This window comes from Hyaena hyaena, unplaced genomic scaffold, assembly GCF_003009895.1.
Source record: "Hyaena hyaena isolate Hyena2069 unplaced genomic scaffold, ASM300989v1 scaffold_183, whole genome shotgun sequence".
Classification (NCBI taxonomy): domain Eukaryota; kingdom Metazoa; phylum Chordata; class Mammalia; order Carnivora; family Hyaenidae; genus Hyaena; species Hyaena hyaena.
In genome coordinates this window covers 171,095-189,082 of record NW_024080815.1, presented here as the reverse complement: position 1 = coordinate 189,082, position 17,988 = coordinate 171,095, and the positions used below count along the sequence as shown (strand labels likewise).

General features: G+C 50.9%; 1 protein-coding gene across 10 annotated transcripts in view; it reads left to right on the top strand.

Moving 5' to 3' along the window:
- The window catches only part of ARNTL (aryl hydrocarbon receptor nuclear translocator like), a 98,032-nt gene that overhangs the window by 48,752 nt on the left and 31,292 nt on the right, over positions 1–17,988 (top strand). For 9 of the 10 annotated variants that reach the window (XM_039240857.1, XM_039240859.1, XM_039240864.1 and 6 more), the window contains 2 exons: positions 14,974–15,102; positions 17,754–17,876. The gene's annotated coding sequence lies outside the window, so the exon portion shown is untranslated. Of the gene's footprint in view, positions 1–12,026; positions 12,079–14,973; positions 15,103–17,753; positions 17,877–17,988 lie in introns of those variants that run through there. The other variant, XM_039240856.1, reaches the window with a different exon arrangement.

The window sequence follows — 17,988 nt, the reverse complement described above, 5'->3', positions numbered from 1 at the left end:
TAGATACGGCGGTTTCAGAGGAGCCCTGAAAGCAGACCATTGAGAAGATTGATGGGAACACCAGAGGGAGTGCGTGGCTGGAGCACCGGGGACAGGCTGTCCGGAGTGTGTGCAGTGCCCTGCCCGACACTGGGATGGTGTGCGGGGTGGGGGGCGAGCCTGGCAGTTCCCGTCCCCAGGCTCACGGGTACTGCTCATGGTGGCCTCTTTCCACCCCTCCGGACCCTTCCTCGTGCAGCGCCCGGCAGCCAGTATCCCTGGACGGGAGCGGGCGTATGAGCTGGAGCCTGTCTCTGCCTTCCCGGGGCTAATGCCCTGCGCGGTGCCTGCAGAGTGCGCCCTGGGTGTTAGCTCTTGCTCGGGCTGGAAGGGGCAGAGGGAGTGAGAAAAGCCTTTATGGGGAAGGATGGACTGTGGAAGCTTCTGGAAAAGCCACCTCTTGGCGATGGTGGAGGCCAGTGGTTTTAGAGGACGTGAGTAGGCCAGGAGGGGGATGCCTGGGGCCTAAATCAAGGCTGTAGCAATCAGCATGGAGAGGGGCAAGTGGGGGAGATTTTAGGAGGAAGCCGCGGTGAGGGGTGGCTGCAGACAGCCAGGCCACCGGACAGGGAAGGACAGTGATGGGCCGGGACAGGCACCTACTAGGCAGAGGAGATGGTCTGTCTTCCTGCCCCAGTAAGTCCCTAACCACTCCAGACGGCGGTTCTCACAAATGTTGGCGGACGTTTCCAGGAGACAAAGAACTGAAATCAGTACACAGAATGTCTCCAGGTCCTCTCCATGAAAAAAATATTTTTTCTTCATTGGTTTGATTTGCCACTTACCCACTTTTGAGTTCTCAGAGTTGAGAGCGTGTAAATCAGCAGTCACAATTATACACGAAATACTTGGACAATAGCTGGTGAGCTTTCGTGTCAGCATTTAGTACTTTTTCTTGGATTGGTATCGTAGCTTTTATATCGCCTGATAATTTTTTCATTGGTAAAATGGTTTCTGCTTCTAAAGGATATGCTCCGTTCTTACAGTTTACGAAGGTGATACTGAGATGGTGGTGGAGGATCCTTCCTGAATCCGTTTTCAAGGAGCAGAATATTCCCTTTCCTCTTTCCTGCTCCTGGCTATTTCCCTGTGTCCCAGCGTCTTTCCCTGTGCCCAGGAGACCAAGTACACCCAGGTCAGGGGGTGGCGTCGGTGGAAGTTTCAGTGGGAAAGAACACTGAAACCTTGCTGGAGAGAGAACAGTGGCCCCCAATAACAACGGCCTCAGTAATTGATGCTGCCTTTCGATTCTCCACAGTAAGAAAATGCTGATGGTTTGTCACCACGGCTCTGCCATCTCACACTTTCTCGGAATTGCTTTGCTAGCCACCCACAGGTGTTCAAGAAACACTTCTGAGTTTCATGGAGCCCTTGCTGGTCATGGCGTCCACTGCCACCCCCTCCCCCACCAGATGGCGTTCTGAGAAAATGAAGTGAAAGTCCCGAAGGTTGTGTACATGAAGACGGTCCAAAGTCTCTCCCCATTCCTTCAGGCAGCCGGGCCACACCCTGGCTATCAGCGCTTATTTGCTCGTTATCAGAGTCCTAGCATGGTCTGGTGAGAAAGGGCATCAGGGAGCACTTCCTTTGGCCACCCTCCTGAGCAGGAAAACCCCATCTGTACCGTTCCTGACAGGCAGGCGGGCCCCTGGGCCCCCTCAGGCATCCTGCTCTGTCTTTTCGGATAGGTCTGCTTGTTAGAAAATCCTTCTTCATTCTGACCCAAATCTGCCTCTTGACCCTGTTTCCTCAGTAACTCCCTCTATCTCTCTTGCTAGGGTCTGTGTTCTCCAGCGCCGTCAACTGTTCTGTGACATGGCAGTCAACAGTCATGTTAACGATAGGTACCCCTGAGTAGCAGAGATGTGGACCCAAGCAATGTGGCTCTAGCACTTATGCTCTTAGCCATGAATCTGTAACATCTCAGGGCTGAGCGCTCAAAGTAAGCTCATGCCACACTGGACCGGGGCTGCCCCTACCGTGACTTATTTTCCAAGAAACCCTTTGACCAGAGCCTAAGTTGAACCCTTTTCTATGAAACCTCCTCAGAGTGTGTTTTTTCACACAGCAGGCTGCGGGGCCAAGGCCTGTACGTGGTCATCAACAAATCGGTTCATCCTGAGTTCCGCCAGGCCCTGCGGGGGGTGGGTTTTGATCAGGATGACAAATATGGGCTCTTTGTGTTTTCTTTTCCTGATCATGAAGTCTGATGCAATGGACTCCTTGTTTAAAGTGCTTAGTCATGGTTTTGTGGCCAGAAAGCTGAGTGAGAAAGGTGCCTAAGAAGAATAAGACTGGACCCCCTGTTCAAGTACTTGCCCCAATATTCAGTCTCACAGAAGAGCCCCAGAGGTTAGGGGGTGGGGGGATATGATGGTCACATGCCCTCCAAAGCTGGGTGGAAGGTGTCAAATACACGTTTTTTTTCTGAAGTGCATAAACCAGGAAGGGTTTTTAAACATGCAGAAGAGGGAGAGGGTAGGAGCCGGGCTGCCCTGCGCTTCATCGTTGGCCCTGCCCCTCGCCAGCTCTGTATGCGGGTGCCAGACACTTGTGGTCTTGGTTCCCTCTTCCATAAGGTGGAAATAACATGATCTTCTTTCAGGGATGATTTGAAGGTTAAATAAACAGAGGCGGACATGCCATGAGGCTGCAGACTGTTCTGGAGTGTTTCCCACACCTGACACTTCAGGGTTTGGTGACCAGGCCCTCGTTCAGTGTCTCACCCTTCCTGCATGTGCGGTGTGGGCGCCAGCCCCTTGGCTGCCTGCCACCTTGGGGAGTGTGGAACAGACTGTAGAGGCATGGGCCTTGGGGCAGGAAAAGTCCCCGCGGTCACGTTGGCTGTCCTGGCCTGACCCCTGGCAGGTCAGGCTGGGCTCCTCTGGGAGTCTATGACTTCATTAGGAATCTGCCTCCTGTGCTCACAAACCCCTGGGCACAGGCCACACAGTGGCCGAGCCAGGAGGCCCGAGAGACTGGGGTTGAACCAACTTTCTTTTTGGTCATTGCTTTTCGGACAGCGTGCGCCCAGTTATTATTTCCTAAAGATTTAAATAGCAAAGTGGGGGACCTGATCCCCAAGGTGTGGGCCCAGGAACCTGTAGTGAAAGCAGCTTGAAGCAATAGAAAAAAGGATGGGACAAAAATCTAATTCTGTTGTTACCAAAAATGGGGTCCTGAGCAAGGACCTAACCTCCCTGAAATGTGGTGTCTGTGTCTGAAAATTGGGGGTGCTAATAGATCTAACCCCTAAGGCTGATAGGAGGAGGATTAGATGAGATCCCATGTGAACATAACAAAAAGTAACTGTCACTTTTGTTATGTCTGACAATTAATAAATACAAATATTAGAAATTCCTTTTTCCTCCACTGTCAACCCCTTCTCCTTAGCAGGTCCTGACTGCTGTTAGTTTTCCTGTATGCCTTTGGGTAAAGATCCTAATGTTTCTTTGCCCCTTTGTAGAAAAGATAGAGTTGAACCAACTGCTGGCTCTGAATGGACACGTAGCGCCCCCTATAGGACATCTTTGGAATGTGTAGGGCGATTTGGCTGTGACAGTGATGGAGGTCAGAGCTACCTTTGGGGAAGCGGATTTGTTGGCTATAACCCACGGAGAACAAAGGATTGTCTGACATCGTACACAACCTCCTGAAGTTCAGTGGGCATTCATGGAGGTGGAACCCTGTTTACCCGAGCCTGGAATTTCCACTTTACACCTAAACAGACATAATTTTTGCATGCTTTTAATATATATGGAATTTTCCAGGAACACAACCACCAAGTATATGAGGTTTACTATGCGTTATAAATAGGTCCAAGCACCTCATTAGATCTTTCATCATGTCTTCTGGAGTAGCTGTGCCCAACATTTACATATTGACTCTGTACATAGTATCTTATTTTAACTAACCTTGCTTTCTTCTTTGTGTTATAGTTAGGGTATTATGCAGATTGTGTTTGAAATGGTAAGTGTTGGTAGGTTATATTATTCACAAATTTCAAGAAAGTGAAAATAATATTAAAAATATTTCTGTTTAATCTTTGAAAGTATGAGAGAGGGAGCGTGTGTGTGTGTGTGTGTGTGTGCGTGTGTGTGTGTGTTAGCTTATAAATTAGCTGGAGAAACCTTAGGATAGACCTGAAGTGAAAGGAAGTGGTTTCTTTGAATAAGTTGAAGGGAGACTTAGACAAATGTAGGAGAATGGGTTAAATATACATCCATAGACATATCTTTTTAATTTTAAAAAGAACAGGTCACAACTAAAGGGAAACAGAAAGGTATGCAGCAAAGGAATGGGGTCAGAATATACCACTTGGCCCCCTGGGCCTGGGATTTACATGCCCATAGTAAATATAGAAGCTGAATATTCATCTACCCCAAATAATTATGTAACTTTGTTGGCTGAATGGGAGGTTAGGTTCTTATGCATCCCTGTAATGACAGAGGTAATGGAAGAGAGGTGAATTTTCCTCTCCCGTGGTGAGAAGTGAGTGGATGCTGGTTAACACTGGGATGTCAAAGAGTAGTGCCATCAGTGGTTGTTCAGAAATGCGAATGTGCTTTCTGTAACCGGTCGCTTCTGAAAATGGGCAGGAGAACCTGGGGACAGATAACTCTCCAGTAGCCTTATAGAACTTTAGGAGTCTCTAAACTAGGTCCTAAAAAAAAAAAATAATAAAAGAATAACAAGTAAAAAATAATTTAATTTAAAAAATGGTTTCATTTCTCTTAAAAATGTCCTTTCAGGGGCGCCTGGGTGGCTCAGTCGGTTGGGTGTCCGACTTCAGCTCAGGTCATGATCTCACGGTTCGTGGGTTTGAGCTCCGCGTAGGGCTCTGTGCTGACAGCTGACAGCTAGCTCAGAGCTTGTAGCCTGCTTCAGATTCTGTGTCTCCATCTGTCTCTGACCCTCCCCTGCTCTCTCTCTCTCTCTCTCTCTCCCTCTCTCTCAGAAATAAATAAAACATTAAAAAAATAAAATTCAAAAAATATCCTCTTACATTAGGGATATGTAATGGACGTCAGAATTTTTTTTTATTTAAAATTTTTTTAGTGTTTATTTGTGAGAGGGAGAGAAAGAGAGAGACAGAGTGTGAGTGGGGAAGGCGCAGGGAGAAAGGTTGACACAGAATCCGAAGCAGGGTCCAGGCTCCGAGCTGTCATCACAGAGCCTGACGCAGGGCCCAAACTCACAAACTGTGAGATTATGACCTGAGCTGAAGTTGGTCAACCGATTGAGCCACCCAAGCACCCCAAGGATGTCAGAATTTTTAATTGGATCCTTTGTCAGAGAAAGAAGGTGCTTTTGATGTTTTCCCATGTCCCTTTTAGAAAATATGTAAGGAGCCTGGGGGCGCCTGGGTGGCTTAGTCGGTTAAGCGTCCGACTTTCGCTTAGGTCATGATCTCGCGGTTCGTGGGTTCGAGCCCCGCGTCGGGCTCTGTGCTGACTGCCAGCTCAGAGCCTGGAGCCTGTTTCAGAGTCTGTGTCTCCCTCTCTCTCTGACCCTCCCCTGCTCACGTAGCCTCTCTCTCTCTGTCTCTCCTAGAAGTAAATAAAACATTAAAAAAAAAAAAAACGTAGTAAAAAAAAAATATGTAAGGAGCCTGAAAAGTAATTTTTATCATCTTTTTTCATCTTTGCCATCTCTGTTTTTTTCACCTCTCCCACCTGTACGTATATATTTTTTATAACATCCATGTTATATATATATACATATATATTTTAAAACATCCATGTGTAGATTTTTACAGAAAGGAGAACTAGCCAGCCCCCCTACTCTTTACATGTTGTGTAATGGCCTCTGCCTGCGTGAACTCATTGTGTGAATTTTGTGAATTTACCTCTTCATATTTTTTAGTTTCCCAGGGAGGTATTTGCCTTTTTGTTGATTTATAGGAGGTTTTGTTTTTGTTTTCTTTAATTAAGAAAGGAAAATAGCCCTTCACCTTCACAGAGCTTTGGAGTCAGACTGACGCAGGTTTGAATTCTGGCTTTCTTGGTCATGAGCTAAGAATTTCAGGCAATTTACTTAAGATCTCTGAGAATTAGTTTCTTCTTTGAAAAATGAAACAACACTGACTGGCACAACATAAAAGCCCAGGGTGTGGTCTCTGCTGCCGCAGGTTTTGCATCGTTATTTTTGTTGTGGTCCCTGCACTGAATATTTTCTCAGGAAAAGCACCTTATGAACTCATGCTTTTCCAGACCCTTGGGCATGTGGCGCTCCCTTTCTGTAACCAAAGGTTGGAAAAAGGAAACCGAAGTCACTGAAATAGTGGCTTTATTCCTCGCGTAAGAATGAAAGAAATTTAGCTAAAACTTGAGGGGTTGTTTCTGGGGCCAGGACACAGCAACATCTGGGAGCCTGGGCACTGGGGGAAGGCAGGCCTTGAGATCTATCACAAGATCAAATCGTCTTCCTCAGGCGGTGCTCACAGGACAGGCAGGTGGATGAGGGCATTGCAGAAGGGTTTCCAGTCGTTGTGAGTGAAAACGGAGAGGGTCATCTGTTAGACACACCGGCCATCCCCCAGCACGCTGGTCGGCGCACAGCCTTGCTGTGTTTTGACATCCTTGCATCGTAGGAGGGAGGTGGGGTGGACAGAAGCTGGCCCTTCTGTCCCTACATCCCTACATCTCCTACTTGGGATAGAGCTTTCACTTTTCTCCAGGGAGTTGCCGAAGACACAGAGCATGTATGGGGACCCAGCTCTCCAGTTGGGCACATCGGGTTGGGCCCCTTTCCCCCTGCTGGCTGTGTGATCTCAGACAAATGGCTGTACCTCTCTGAGCCTCATTGCCATCTTCCACACTATGTTGATGATAATGCCTTTCCTGAAAGGTTGTTATGCCCCCCAAATGAGCCACATCTGGGCTAGCACCGTTCCCAGCAGGGCTGATGCTCCGTAACTGGGAAGCAGTCTCGGCTCCAGATTTGGGGGGGGGGGGGGGCGGGCAGCAGGGATGCAGTGCGCAGCTCTGCACTCCATCCAGCAACTTAGATGTCTCATAGTGCCTCTCACTTAACAGTTCCCCGACCACTGGTTGGTGGCTACTGGCTGGATGACAAGAGATCCCTCCTCCTCCAGCTGTCACACAGGGCATCCAGCCTGGCAAGCAGAGATCAAGTGGGACCTTCACCCCAGTCATGCCCATAACCTGGGGGCCTTTGTACAGTTCACAGAGTGGCTGTCACCCCTCATGCCAGAAAAAAAAAGTCCAGTCAGCTGTTCCTCCAGAGTATACCAGGAAGTGACAGCGACTCATCACCTCACCTGGCCACTCAGCCCTGAGCCCTCCCATGCCCTCCTCACTGCCTGCACTCCTGGGCCAGGACCGAGCTGTGTCATCTTCCCCAGACCACTGTAGTCCTCTCCTCAGAGCCCCCCTGCCCAGCGCACTCACCCATGCCTGTGCACACACCTACACACATGCACATGCATCACACTCGCACATGCACATGCACACAGCCCCAACACCACCACATGTGCCTGCACACACAGGTCTCCCTCCTCACAATCTCTTCTCAACCCTGCAGCCAACTTAACCCCAAGTGGGGGCCCGTTACCCCCCATTTTACTCAGAGTCAAAACCTAGGCCCTTACAGGGGGCCTGCCAGGCACCATGTGGTCCTGTGCCCTTCCTGCTCCAGGGCTGGTCCCCTGAAGCCCCTGGGCTCCCTCTCCGCCTTTGTGCAGGCTCTTCCCTACCTGGAGTGCTCCTCCCTCCATGCCTCGCTGACTCCTATCCCGACTGCCTTCGTCTCCAGAGCTCCTCCTGCCCGACTCTGACTTCTCTGCCCAGCGCTGCCCCCCGCCAGCACCACTTACGTACTCGTCTCTGCTTGCCCTCCTCCCCAGAATGTGGACCAGATGAGGACAAGGATATTTGTGTCTTTACCCGCAGTCCTGTGGTGGAGAACGGTGCCTGGCACGTGAATGCCCTCAACAAACATTTGCTGAAAGCCGAATGAATGACTGTGGACCCGCACACTAACAGTGTCTTCATTATGATGACATTGTCCTCGATTGAAGTTTGATTGCTACATGCAGCTTGTGGTGGAAATTTACTCAAGTCCTCAACTCTTTCACCGTACATATTACTTGGCGTATATGGGTGCTCAGTAAATCGCGTTGGGTGGATGGCTTTAGGGCCTTGGGCGCCTGGTAGCCATCCGATGCCTCCTTACCTGTCAGCCCAAACCTATGGTAGGTGAGCCATAAGGGGGACGTCTATCTCCCTGTCCCCCAGCATCCCTTAGCTGGGCACCCCCCAGCCTTGGGCAACAGCTCTCAGCTGTGGTGTCCATCTCCATAAGGGAAATCACTGTCCTGTGTTTTCTCCATCTCACCTGCCTGGGCAGTTCTTTTATTGTCACCCATTGACTTAAGTTTCTCACGATCCTACTCCCGGCTTTCTGTAGGAGGAGCTCTTTCTCTGTATTTTGGTTTTATTGTACAATGAAGGGGTTGGACTCCTGAGATGCCACTCAGCTTTCCAGGTGCTGTGAGTCCTCCATGCTTCCTGCTGCAAAATGCTGGCTTCTCCTCCGGCCCCCACCCCATGCCCAGGCCCTCCACACGTCCCCCAGCCCCCCTCATTGACACCCCCACGGTCCCCAGAGCCCACTGTTAAGTTCTTTATGTCCGCTGCCAGGCACACATGCTCTGCTCTTACCATTTCTGAGTTGCTCTTACCATTTCCTTCCTTCCAAAGTTTTCATTCTGAGTTTGATTTCTTTGACATCAAAGCTTACCTTTCCGCAGCCTTCTAACTTCTCCTTTCCTTACTAGCACGAGGTCTTCTATTTCAATAAGCACAGTTAACCTGACGAGCATCCTAAGTGCTTTTCAGATCCCGAGCTCATTCAGTCTGTGAGGAGGCAGCCTCCTCATTTTACAGGGGAGAAAGTACAGGCTCCCAAAGGTCACGGAACTGGCCCAGGGCGCACGCCTCGTGGGTGGCAGAGCTGGGATTTGAACCCAGGCTGTCTGGCTCCAGAGGCCCTGCACTGACCACTGCCCTGTGCCCCCTCATGTGCCCATCACCTCGTGCTCTTGTCCGCCTGCTTCTTGCTAGCAAGCCCTGCAAGCCTGCTTGGGGAAGTCCAGGGATGTCACATGCCTGGTCCACCGGCTCTGGAGAAACACCTGCTCAATATTCCTCCGTTGTTCTCTCACCTTGCCCACATTCTCAAAGAAGGCATATCCCTTTTCTCCTCAGAGTGTCAGCCCTCCTTGGGTCCACCCCTGCTGCTGGTGCCAGCCTGCCTCCATCCACAGCCCTAACCAGGAACTCAGAGCACCTCCCAGGCCTCCCTGCCTGCTCTCCCTCCCACCAGTATCTTGATTTTACGACAAAATAATAGCACTGCATCCTTTGGTTTCCTTTAGAACAAATGCAGAGGTTTTCCAGAACTTTCTTCAACTTCAGGCAGTGAGTTTTCTGGTGGAAATAGTGTTCTTTCCCTTGAGTCTTTAGGGCCAGGCTCTCTTAGTCTATACATTCAAAAAAGAAGAAGAAAGGTTCTTCTTCCTAGACTTCAGTAATAGACTTGGCCAAGATCTAAGAAGACAGCTCTTTTATCCTTCATTCAACAAACATTTACTAAGCACTTGTGCTGGGGAGGTGCATGCTCGGTCTCGTGACTCTTAATGAGATCTCCCAATCCCAGATAACAGCCCTCAGTAGCCCCTGGAGACCGGGACGCTGTCGGCTCCGCTCCGTTGATCGTGCTGGAGACTTCTGCAAGAACCAGCCTGTGTTCATTCACAGAATACCCCAGGAAGTACAGATCCTGCCCCTGTGAGTCCCTCTTAACTGGCCCTCCAGGCCCTGTGCTTCCAAAAGCAGCCTCCTTGATTTGTGTTTGATTTCGGGATTTCCAAGCATCGAGAGCTACCAGAAGGACTGTCCACAAGGGCCACAGACAGGGCTGCCCTGGCCCCTGACAGCTACTGCCAGTGCTGTTCTCCTCAGCTCAGAATGGACTTCCGACAGCCCCGTCCACCTGGCAAGCATCTGCAGCACCTAATCCAAGTTTCACCGCCACCCTGCTTCTTTCTCCTTCCTTTACCCATAACACACACACACACACACACACACACACACACACTCACGCGCGCGCGCGCGCGCCCCTCAGCTAAGTCTTTTCTCCTCTATTCTGCTCCTGTACCTTATGTATGCCTCACAGCTAGGGAAGAAAGGCCCTCCTTCCTCGGGACACTTGACTGCCACCTGCTGGAAGTTTGTCATAACTGCTGTGCAGATCTCTGCCACTTACCAAGGCAGAGGTACTTCCCGCCCCGCCCGGGACTTGTGCTATTTGTGCCGCCGTAAGCGTGGCCCCGCCCACTGCAGCGAGCATGCGATCACGCCTTTATTTAGACCCCGTCTCTCCAGCTCGATTGAGGGAATCTGGAACGTTGGGACTGCTGATTCCTCCCTGTGTCCTCAGTGCCCTAGAGGCTGGACAACTCCTCGTTGAATGACCCCGATGCAAACAGCTGCTACATTAGGCTCTAACCGCCTGGCCTCTCACTGGGTGAACATTCTAAATGCATCTGCTGCAAAGCAGGACAACTGAACTCCCCGCAGGCTGTCATAGTGACCGTGGAGGGCCAAGGTGGACCTGCAGAGGAGACAGAGCCCCTCCAGCCTCTGGCCTCTGCTCAAAGACCACCACCACTTGAACAGACCAGAGCAACTCCTCGTCCACTCCCTCAGTAATCTTGGAGCCGGGCCGCAGCAGCACATCGTGGAGAGTGTGGAGGATGGGGCCGAGGGCCGCCTGCCGTGGCTTCCGGGGCCAGGGAGCGAAAGTACTCCTGGAACACCTCTGGGCCCGGGCCAGGCCCCTGAAGGTTGTGGGATACAGAGATGGCGGCGCAGGGGCCCCTACTGGGGGCGCGGGGGGTTTGGGGGAAGCAAATCAGGAGGCATACAGCCAGTAGACAGGGTACTCGAGGACGCCGATTCACTGGCGTCTAGATTTTCCTAAGCCACGCCCACTTATTAAGCCACGTCATCAAAAGCTGCCACCCCAGTGACCTTTTGGGGCTTCACAACGTGGCTTAACAGAACACCGTCAGCTGTCACACCTGAGGGTAGGAGCAGGCGGGGGCAGGTTTTCACTGAGATCTCATTTTCAAGGGGAAGCGCGCTCTTCTCTCACAGAGCTTGTCTCCTCAGAGCCCTTAGGCCCGACATGGCTCAGGTCCCATAAGCCTCCGCGACAGGTACCCCTCCCTGCTCGGTCTGTCCCGAGGATGCACTTCCCATCCAGTGTGAGGGCTGGACGTTTCCTTCCCTGCCCTGGCTGCCGGGAAGCCCAGAGGAAAACCTGTTGCTTCGGGTTCCGTAGCTTTCTCGAACTAGGATTGCTTTTTCTTATTTTCCCTCGTGCCTCCCCCAGGAATGCTTGGTTTGGGCATGGGGGGAGGGGGGTTGGAGACAGGACTGGCAGTGGTGCGGTAGTCAGAAGAGCCAGCATGGAGCCAGACGCACTCGGGCTTCCGTCCCCTCCTGCTAGCTGCGCCTTCGTAAGCAAGTTAGCTTTGCCGCCTCGATCTTTACCTGGGAAACTGGGACAATGAGCACAATTAATGGATAGGTTATTGTGAAGAAGAAACTAGTCCAGTTTTATCCCTTTCCTCCTCCCAGATGAGGGGATCCGTCAGTGACTCCAGGATCCCGTCTGTGCTTCCTTCGTCCTGCCTGTGTCGGTCAGCTTAGGACGGCGGGGGGGGGGGGGGGGGGGGAGAGATGCAGCGGTAGGAAGTAGGTGACCGACTATCCTGGTTTGGCTGGGACACAGGGGTTTTCTGGGAGGCGGGACTTCCGGTGCCAAAATGGGATGGTCTGAGAACGAACAATAGTTGGTCTCCCTAGTAACACAGCCTCACCCTCTCAGTGGCTCCCAGTAGCAAAGCTTGATTTCTTCCTCGTGCCTCTGGTCCCTCCGGAACCTCCGCGAAAGGCGGAGCCTCGCTCCAGGAAATTGCCGACCTCAGCACAGACAAAGGAACACATGGTAAAGATTCTTTTCGAAAGTTGAGGCTGCCCCTTTTGCTCGCATTTATCTATCAAGGCGAGTCATGTGGCAGGGCTAACACGGGGGCGTCGTGCAGACTGTCCTCGCAGGGAGGGGCGGCTAACAGTTGGAACTATAATGCAGTCTGCACCCCCCCTCCCCTCCTCGTAAGCATGTCGGGGTGCTGGGTCAGGGAGGAGGGAGAGCAGAGAGAGAAGCCTGGTATTCAGCAATCCGTGGTCCTCAATGTGGTCATCCTCCTGCAGATTAACACGTGTGGTTTCTTAGGCTGCTCGGCATCGCCCTGCTCTGCTCAGAGAAGCAGCTGTGTCTGTTTTTGGTGCCTAATAGTGGTTGACACCCTCACGCTTCTCAGCTGCTGAGGTGTGTCTGTGAGGAAGCGGGGGCTGGGACTACCCTTCCGGCCCCTCACTCTTTCTGTGGAGCTCCTGAGATTCCTCTCCCTGAGCTCCGAGGGGCACGAGGGGGTTGAGGAGTTCCCAAGGGTACCAGCGAGTTCTCCCCAAGCACACTGCACGTCTCTTTGTGCCTTGGTTCTTCTGACATCCAGGGAGCCCCATTTGGAAGTCTCCAGCTCAGAAGTGGACACACATGCGGCCCCCGATTCCCGGCTAGGCTCCCTCAAGAGTGTCTTCACCATGTGTCACTTGGATGGCAGCACTAGGGCTGGCCCGGAGCCCCCCTTAGCAAGGACCCCCTCTCACAGTTACCTGTCCTCTCTTGGAGCTCCCTCCCTGGGCTCAGTTCTCTGCTGGAAGAAGTCAGCACAGAAAGAGGGGTTTTCTTTTGTTGTTGCGTTCATTGTCTTCCATCTAAGAACAGCTTCTTGGAGAGAAAACAGCTCGCCAGAAATACTTGTCACAGCTGATTCAAGCTTCCTTACTTTGTCCAAGCATACAGGAAAGGCCTTGCTTTGCCAAATACAGTGCCAGCCTTTGTGTTAGCATTCATTGTTTCTATAAAGGAAATTTGAGTATTGGGACCACTGGTCCAAGTAAGAAATTTCATATGGAGTTGGGTACTGAGCGCCTTCATCTAAGTTTCAGAGAGGGGGGGCAAGAGAGTGAGGTGTGGTACCAGGGGACTCCTAACGGTGAGATCACGGAAGCAGGGCAGAGAGTGGAGGGGCTACAGGTGTGAAGAGAGAAGGGTCAGAACAGCACGGGCAGAGCCAGAAGGCCTCTGGGAAGAGCCAGAAGTGCCTTCAACCTGAAGGCACTTGAAAGGAAAGCAGGAGTTCACCAGGTGGCCAATTGGTGAAGGGCAAAGCTGCGTGGGCACAGTGGAGGTCACATGCCCCAGAGAACTTAAGTATTTGGTGGTCTAGAGCTTTGAGCATCAGATGGGGAGGGCTGGGCGGGGCAGGAAAGGAGAGGCAAGCAAGCAAGCAGCCCGTTGTGGAGGTTTGATGTTTCCCCTCAGGGAGTTTCTGGAAGGCTTGGGGGCAAAGCAGAGGAGCTACTGAAGTGTTTTAAGTAAAGGGGTCCTATCTGTGACCACAGAATGAAGGGCCCAGGCTGGGGAGGAGAGCATCACAGATAGAGGCAGTGGCCCATCCATCAGAGGGCTAGTGGGTGAGGGAAGGAAGGGTGCCCAGGGTGGGTCCTGGGTGGTTCATCTGGGGGCTGGAGAAGAGCGTGGGACCCGTGTGGGGAATCAGACCGAGGCGGAATGGCATGTGGTAAGTGCTTGGGCAACAGTGCCTTGGGGACTTGGTGTCCACAGGCCATTCGGCCAAGGCTTAGGGATTAGAAGTCCAAAATCCTGTCCTGCGGTTTGCACGTGTCCAGACTGTGGCTACCAGGGTCGGACAGCGAGGGTGTCTGAATTGGACCGCACAGAAGAGTAGGAGGACAAAAGCCACCCTATTTCTGGACGGTCGTTTGAAGACCTCTGTAATGGTCAAGGCCACGGTATTCCGAAGGCTGCAGGAAGTAGCCAGCAGACCGTGAAACCCCAGAATTTTTGCTTCAGAAAGGCCCATTCAAAATCCGATGTTGCCATCTCAAAAAAGGGAATGGGAGGGCTGGCGTGGCCCTCTTCGTTTAGAGCCAGTTCCTTCTAGACGCAGGGACCACAGGGCAGAGAGGAGACCCGTCTCCTGCCAGTAGGAGAAGGGCTGGGCTGCAGGCCACTTGATGACACAAGCGCCTTCTCCGAATTGCCTTTCCCCTTCGCACCGTGTGCCCAGCCACTGTACAGGAACTGCGTGGACATTTCCTATAAACCTCTTACCTTGCTCCCAGCAGTCTCCGATATTGGCCCTGTGCGCCTGTGCTTTGGCTTAACGTTTGCTGAAGGCCTGTTTTCCATTGTTCCTGGTTGTCTGTGCTCAGGCGGCTCTTCACCTGGGAGAGGGCGATCCCCCAGCCTCAGCGGGGATGGGGCTTCTTGCGCCCCAGGGCCCCACAGCTGTGTGACCTGGGCTAATGTCTTCCCGTCTCTCACTGCCTCAGCCTTCTGCTCGGTACAACGAAGAAAATAGTAGCGTCACCTCATAGTTATTTTCGGGTGTAAATAATCTCCGTAATGCAGTGAGAACAGTGCCTGACACAAAGCCAGTAGTAGAAATGAAAAAGTACAATTAATCTTCTTTCTCTTAAGGCCCCGTCCGGGAATCCATGTTTAATCATTTAAAAAGCGTTGTTTTTCATAGAAAAATCTCTCCTGCCAGATTCTTTCATGTGTTCGCAGTTGGGTTTAACAGGTAGCTGGAGGCCAGGATTGTGAGCCTCTGATCAGGAGTTGGGAGCTAGCCCTCCCACCCCCCACCCCCAACCCGCCTCCCATTTCCCTTAACCAACAAGAGATTGTTTGGTTTATCTTCCCCAAAGTGACCTGTCTGGGTTTTCTTTTCTCGTGGGCCCACTGTAGGTTTCTGGAAGAAGTTGACTGCCTGAAAGGAAACTACAAACCATGAAAATCGCTTTGAGGTGACCAATAAGCCCAGTGGACCCTTGCTCCTCCTGAGGTGGATCTGAGCTTTAAGAACTGTAACTTCAGGTAATCAATCACACCCCCACCCCCCACCTGCTATCATTGGCAGCTTTCATGGTAGTTTTTGTTAGGAAGGGTGATTCCTCCTGGGAGCCCCTGGAACTTGGGCTAGTCCACCTCAGGTGCTTGTCTGTTCACAAAGAGGCAGCGGGAGCTACACGCGGCACCCTGCGTCTGACCTGCAGCCCAGAGGTCCGAGACCGTGTCCAGCCTCCGAGACCCAGAGGGTAGGACTCTTTGCTCCTCCCTGGCCTACTTCTCTTACTGTCGGTAATAATGAGAACTATCATGGCAGCCACCGTCAAGGCCTTTGATATGATTAAACGATTATAACTTGCTTCTCAAGGAATGCATTAGAATAAGGAATTCTGAAGATGAAAAGTATTAAGAGGGAAAAGGGTTTGTTCTACCAAATATCAAAATGTATTATAAAGCCACAATAATAAATAGTGTAGTACAGACTGGAAGTAACTAGGTCAAAGGAACAGAATAGGACAATAAATCAATAAAGGTGGCCTTTCACATGACGGGTAACAGAAGGTCTGGTATGGTAAATGGTGTTGGCACAGCTCTCTACCCATTGGAGGGAAAGAAGAACGACGTTCCAACCACAGGTAGTGCACCAAAAGTAATTTCCAAATGGATAAAGAGCTAAATTAATAAAACTACAAAAATAGTAGTAAAGAGAAAAGGCTTTTTTTTTTAAATGTCACTTTTAATATCACATACAAATACTGGAAGAGTTAAAAGTCCAAAGGGGGGCTGATATTTATGACCTCTGTGACAAACAAGAGTGAATATTCCTAACATACAAGCTTATTTATTCATTTAACATCTATTTATTGGATAGTTACTATATGCTAGAAGGTGTTCTAGCCTGCTAGGGTGTAAGCCATGAACTGAACAGAATCCTTGCTCTTCTGACGCTTGTAGTCTGATGGAGAGGAAGCTAGTAAATAGATTATTGATAAGGATCATGAGAAAAAATGAAGCAGGTTGGGGCAGTTAGAGGGAATTGGTGCTGGACATTCAGGGAAGCTTCGCTGCCGAAGTGACATTTGAGTAGAAATCTATAAAAGAGAACAGGAAAAGTGGTTGAATTTGATGTTTTGTAGAAAAGTGAGCTACTGGAATTTTTCTGTTGGATCTGGTGCAGGCTGTGAAAGGAAGCAAGGAGGCTGAATGGCTTCTGGGTTGGGGGCCTGAGCGTTGAGAAGGATCGAAGCATCACGAGGGGGCCTGGCTTGGGAGGACCAGGGGTGTGGTTTGGGTGTTTCAGTTTGAGGTCTCTCTTGTATATTCAAAGGGAGACCTCAGGGAAACGGTGGTCTAAGTTTGGAATTCAGGAGAGGTCCAGGCTGGAGGTAGACATTTGGGAGTTCTCCTAGCTTGGATCATATTTGAAGTGGCGGAACTTCACAGATCTCTTAGGGAGTGGGTATAAACAGGAAGTGTGATGACATCCACAGGACACTAATGTAGAGGTGAGAGGAGGAGGAGGGACCAGCAAAAGACCCCATCAAAGGTTGAAGTGGGAGGGGAAAATGAGAAGGTGGCCTCTCCAAAGGCGAGAGACAAGGAGGAGGGACAGATGAGCTCCAGCACGTGTTGGGATGGAGCACGTAGAGACGGATGGAGGACCAGCCAGTGGATTTAGCAACAAGGAGTTCACTGGGGAACCTAATAGGGGCTGTTTTTTTGGAATGATGGGGTCAAAAGCCCAGTTTGAGTTGGTTTAGAGCGAGTAAGGGGAAAGGAATTGGAAACTGAGAAATGAAGTAGCGACTAGAAGGGAGTGGACTTCAACAAAGTGTTTGTTTTTTCTCCAAGAGGAGAGTTGTGTGTTTTTATCCAAACGAGAGTCATCCAGTAGAGTGGGGACAGCAGATGGTGCAGGGTCAAAGGCAGAGAAAGACTTCCAGAATGCTGGTCTTAACTAGTGAGAGAATGGAGTCTCCACCCGGGGGTGGGGGGTGGGGGGGGGGAATCCTAAGCAGTGGCATCTAGGTGGGCCAGTGAAGTAGAACAGAAAGTATCAGCTGAGTGTGCAGATGGGGACAAAAGAGCAGGTATGACGTTCTCGGGAGCAGAGCAGGGGAGTCCAGGGCCACCAGCACCACTGGTGTCAGAGGTGAGAGGTTGTGGGTTGAAAGTGAGAGCAGCTAGTTGATTATGTGCTTTTCTCCCACCAGGTTCAGGTGCCCTGGTGAACATGAGTTAGGAGGCCCATCCATACTGAAGACAATATGGTAGAAAAACAGGACATGAGTGGGCACAAAGGAAACCAGAGAAATGCCTATAAACATAGGGACACCATCCATAATCATTTAAAAATGCAAGTAAAAACCAATGGGGATTTGTTTTTTCCTTCAGAGTGACAGGAGCTCTTGTTGGGGATATAAATGACTGGAGCTTTTCCGCAGCACAGCATTCCAGAATGTACCCAGACATACTACGTGTGTTCCCTTCTGTCGTGCTCTTAGACATTTGTCCTAAGAGCTCATAGCTCAAGTAGCTGGGGATAGAGCACAAAGATGTTCCCTCCAGCAGTGGCCCCGAAAGTGAAAAGGTGGCCCACACCTAACCCTGGTGCACTGATCTGTGGCCCTGACAGACATCATGGAAACAAGCTCACAGTCTCCCCTCTTGGTTTGCAGATGAAGAAACTTGAGCCCAGGGAGAGGGAGTGAGCGCCCTGGTCACGTGGTCTGGAGCTCGGCCCGTCTGCGGGCAGTGCACGGCCCTCTTCAACTTGGTTTGGACTTGGAGTCCCTTGCAAGGTACTTAGCCTCTTTTTTGGGCCAGCTTACTCCACACTTTTGCACTGCGAATTCTCGAGATATTTTGCAAAGTTTTCTACGATGACTTTCTGTCGTTATGCAGCTTTTCCTT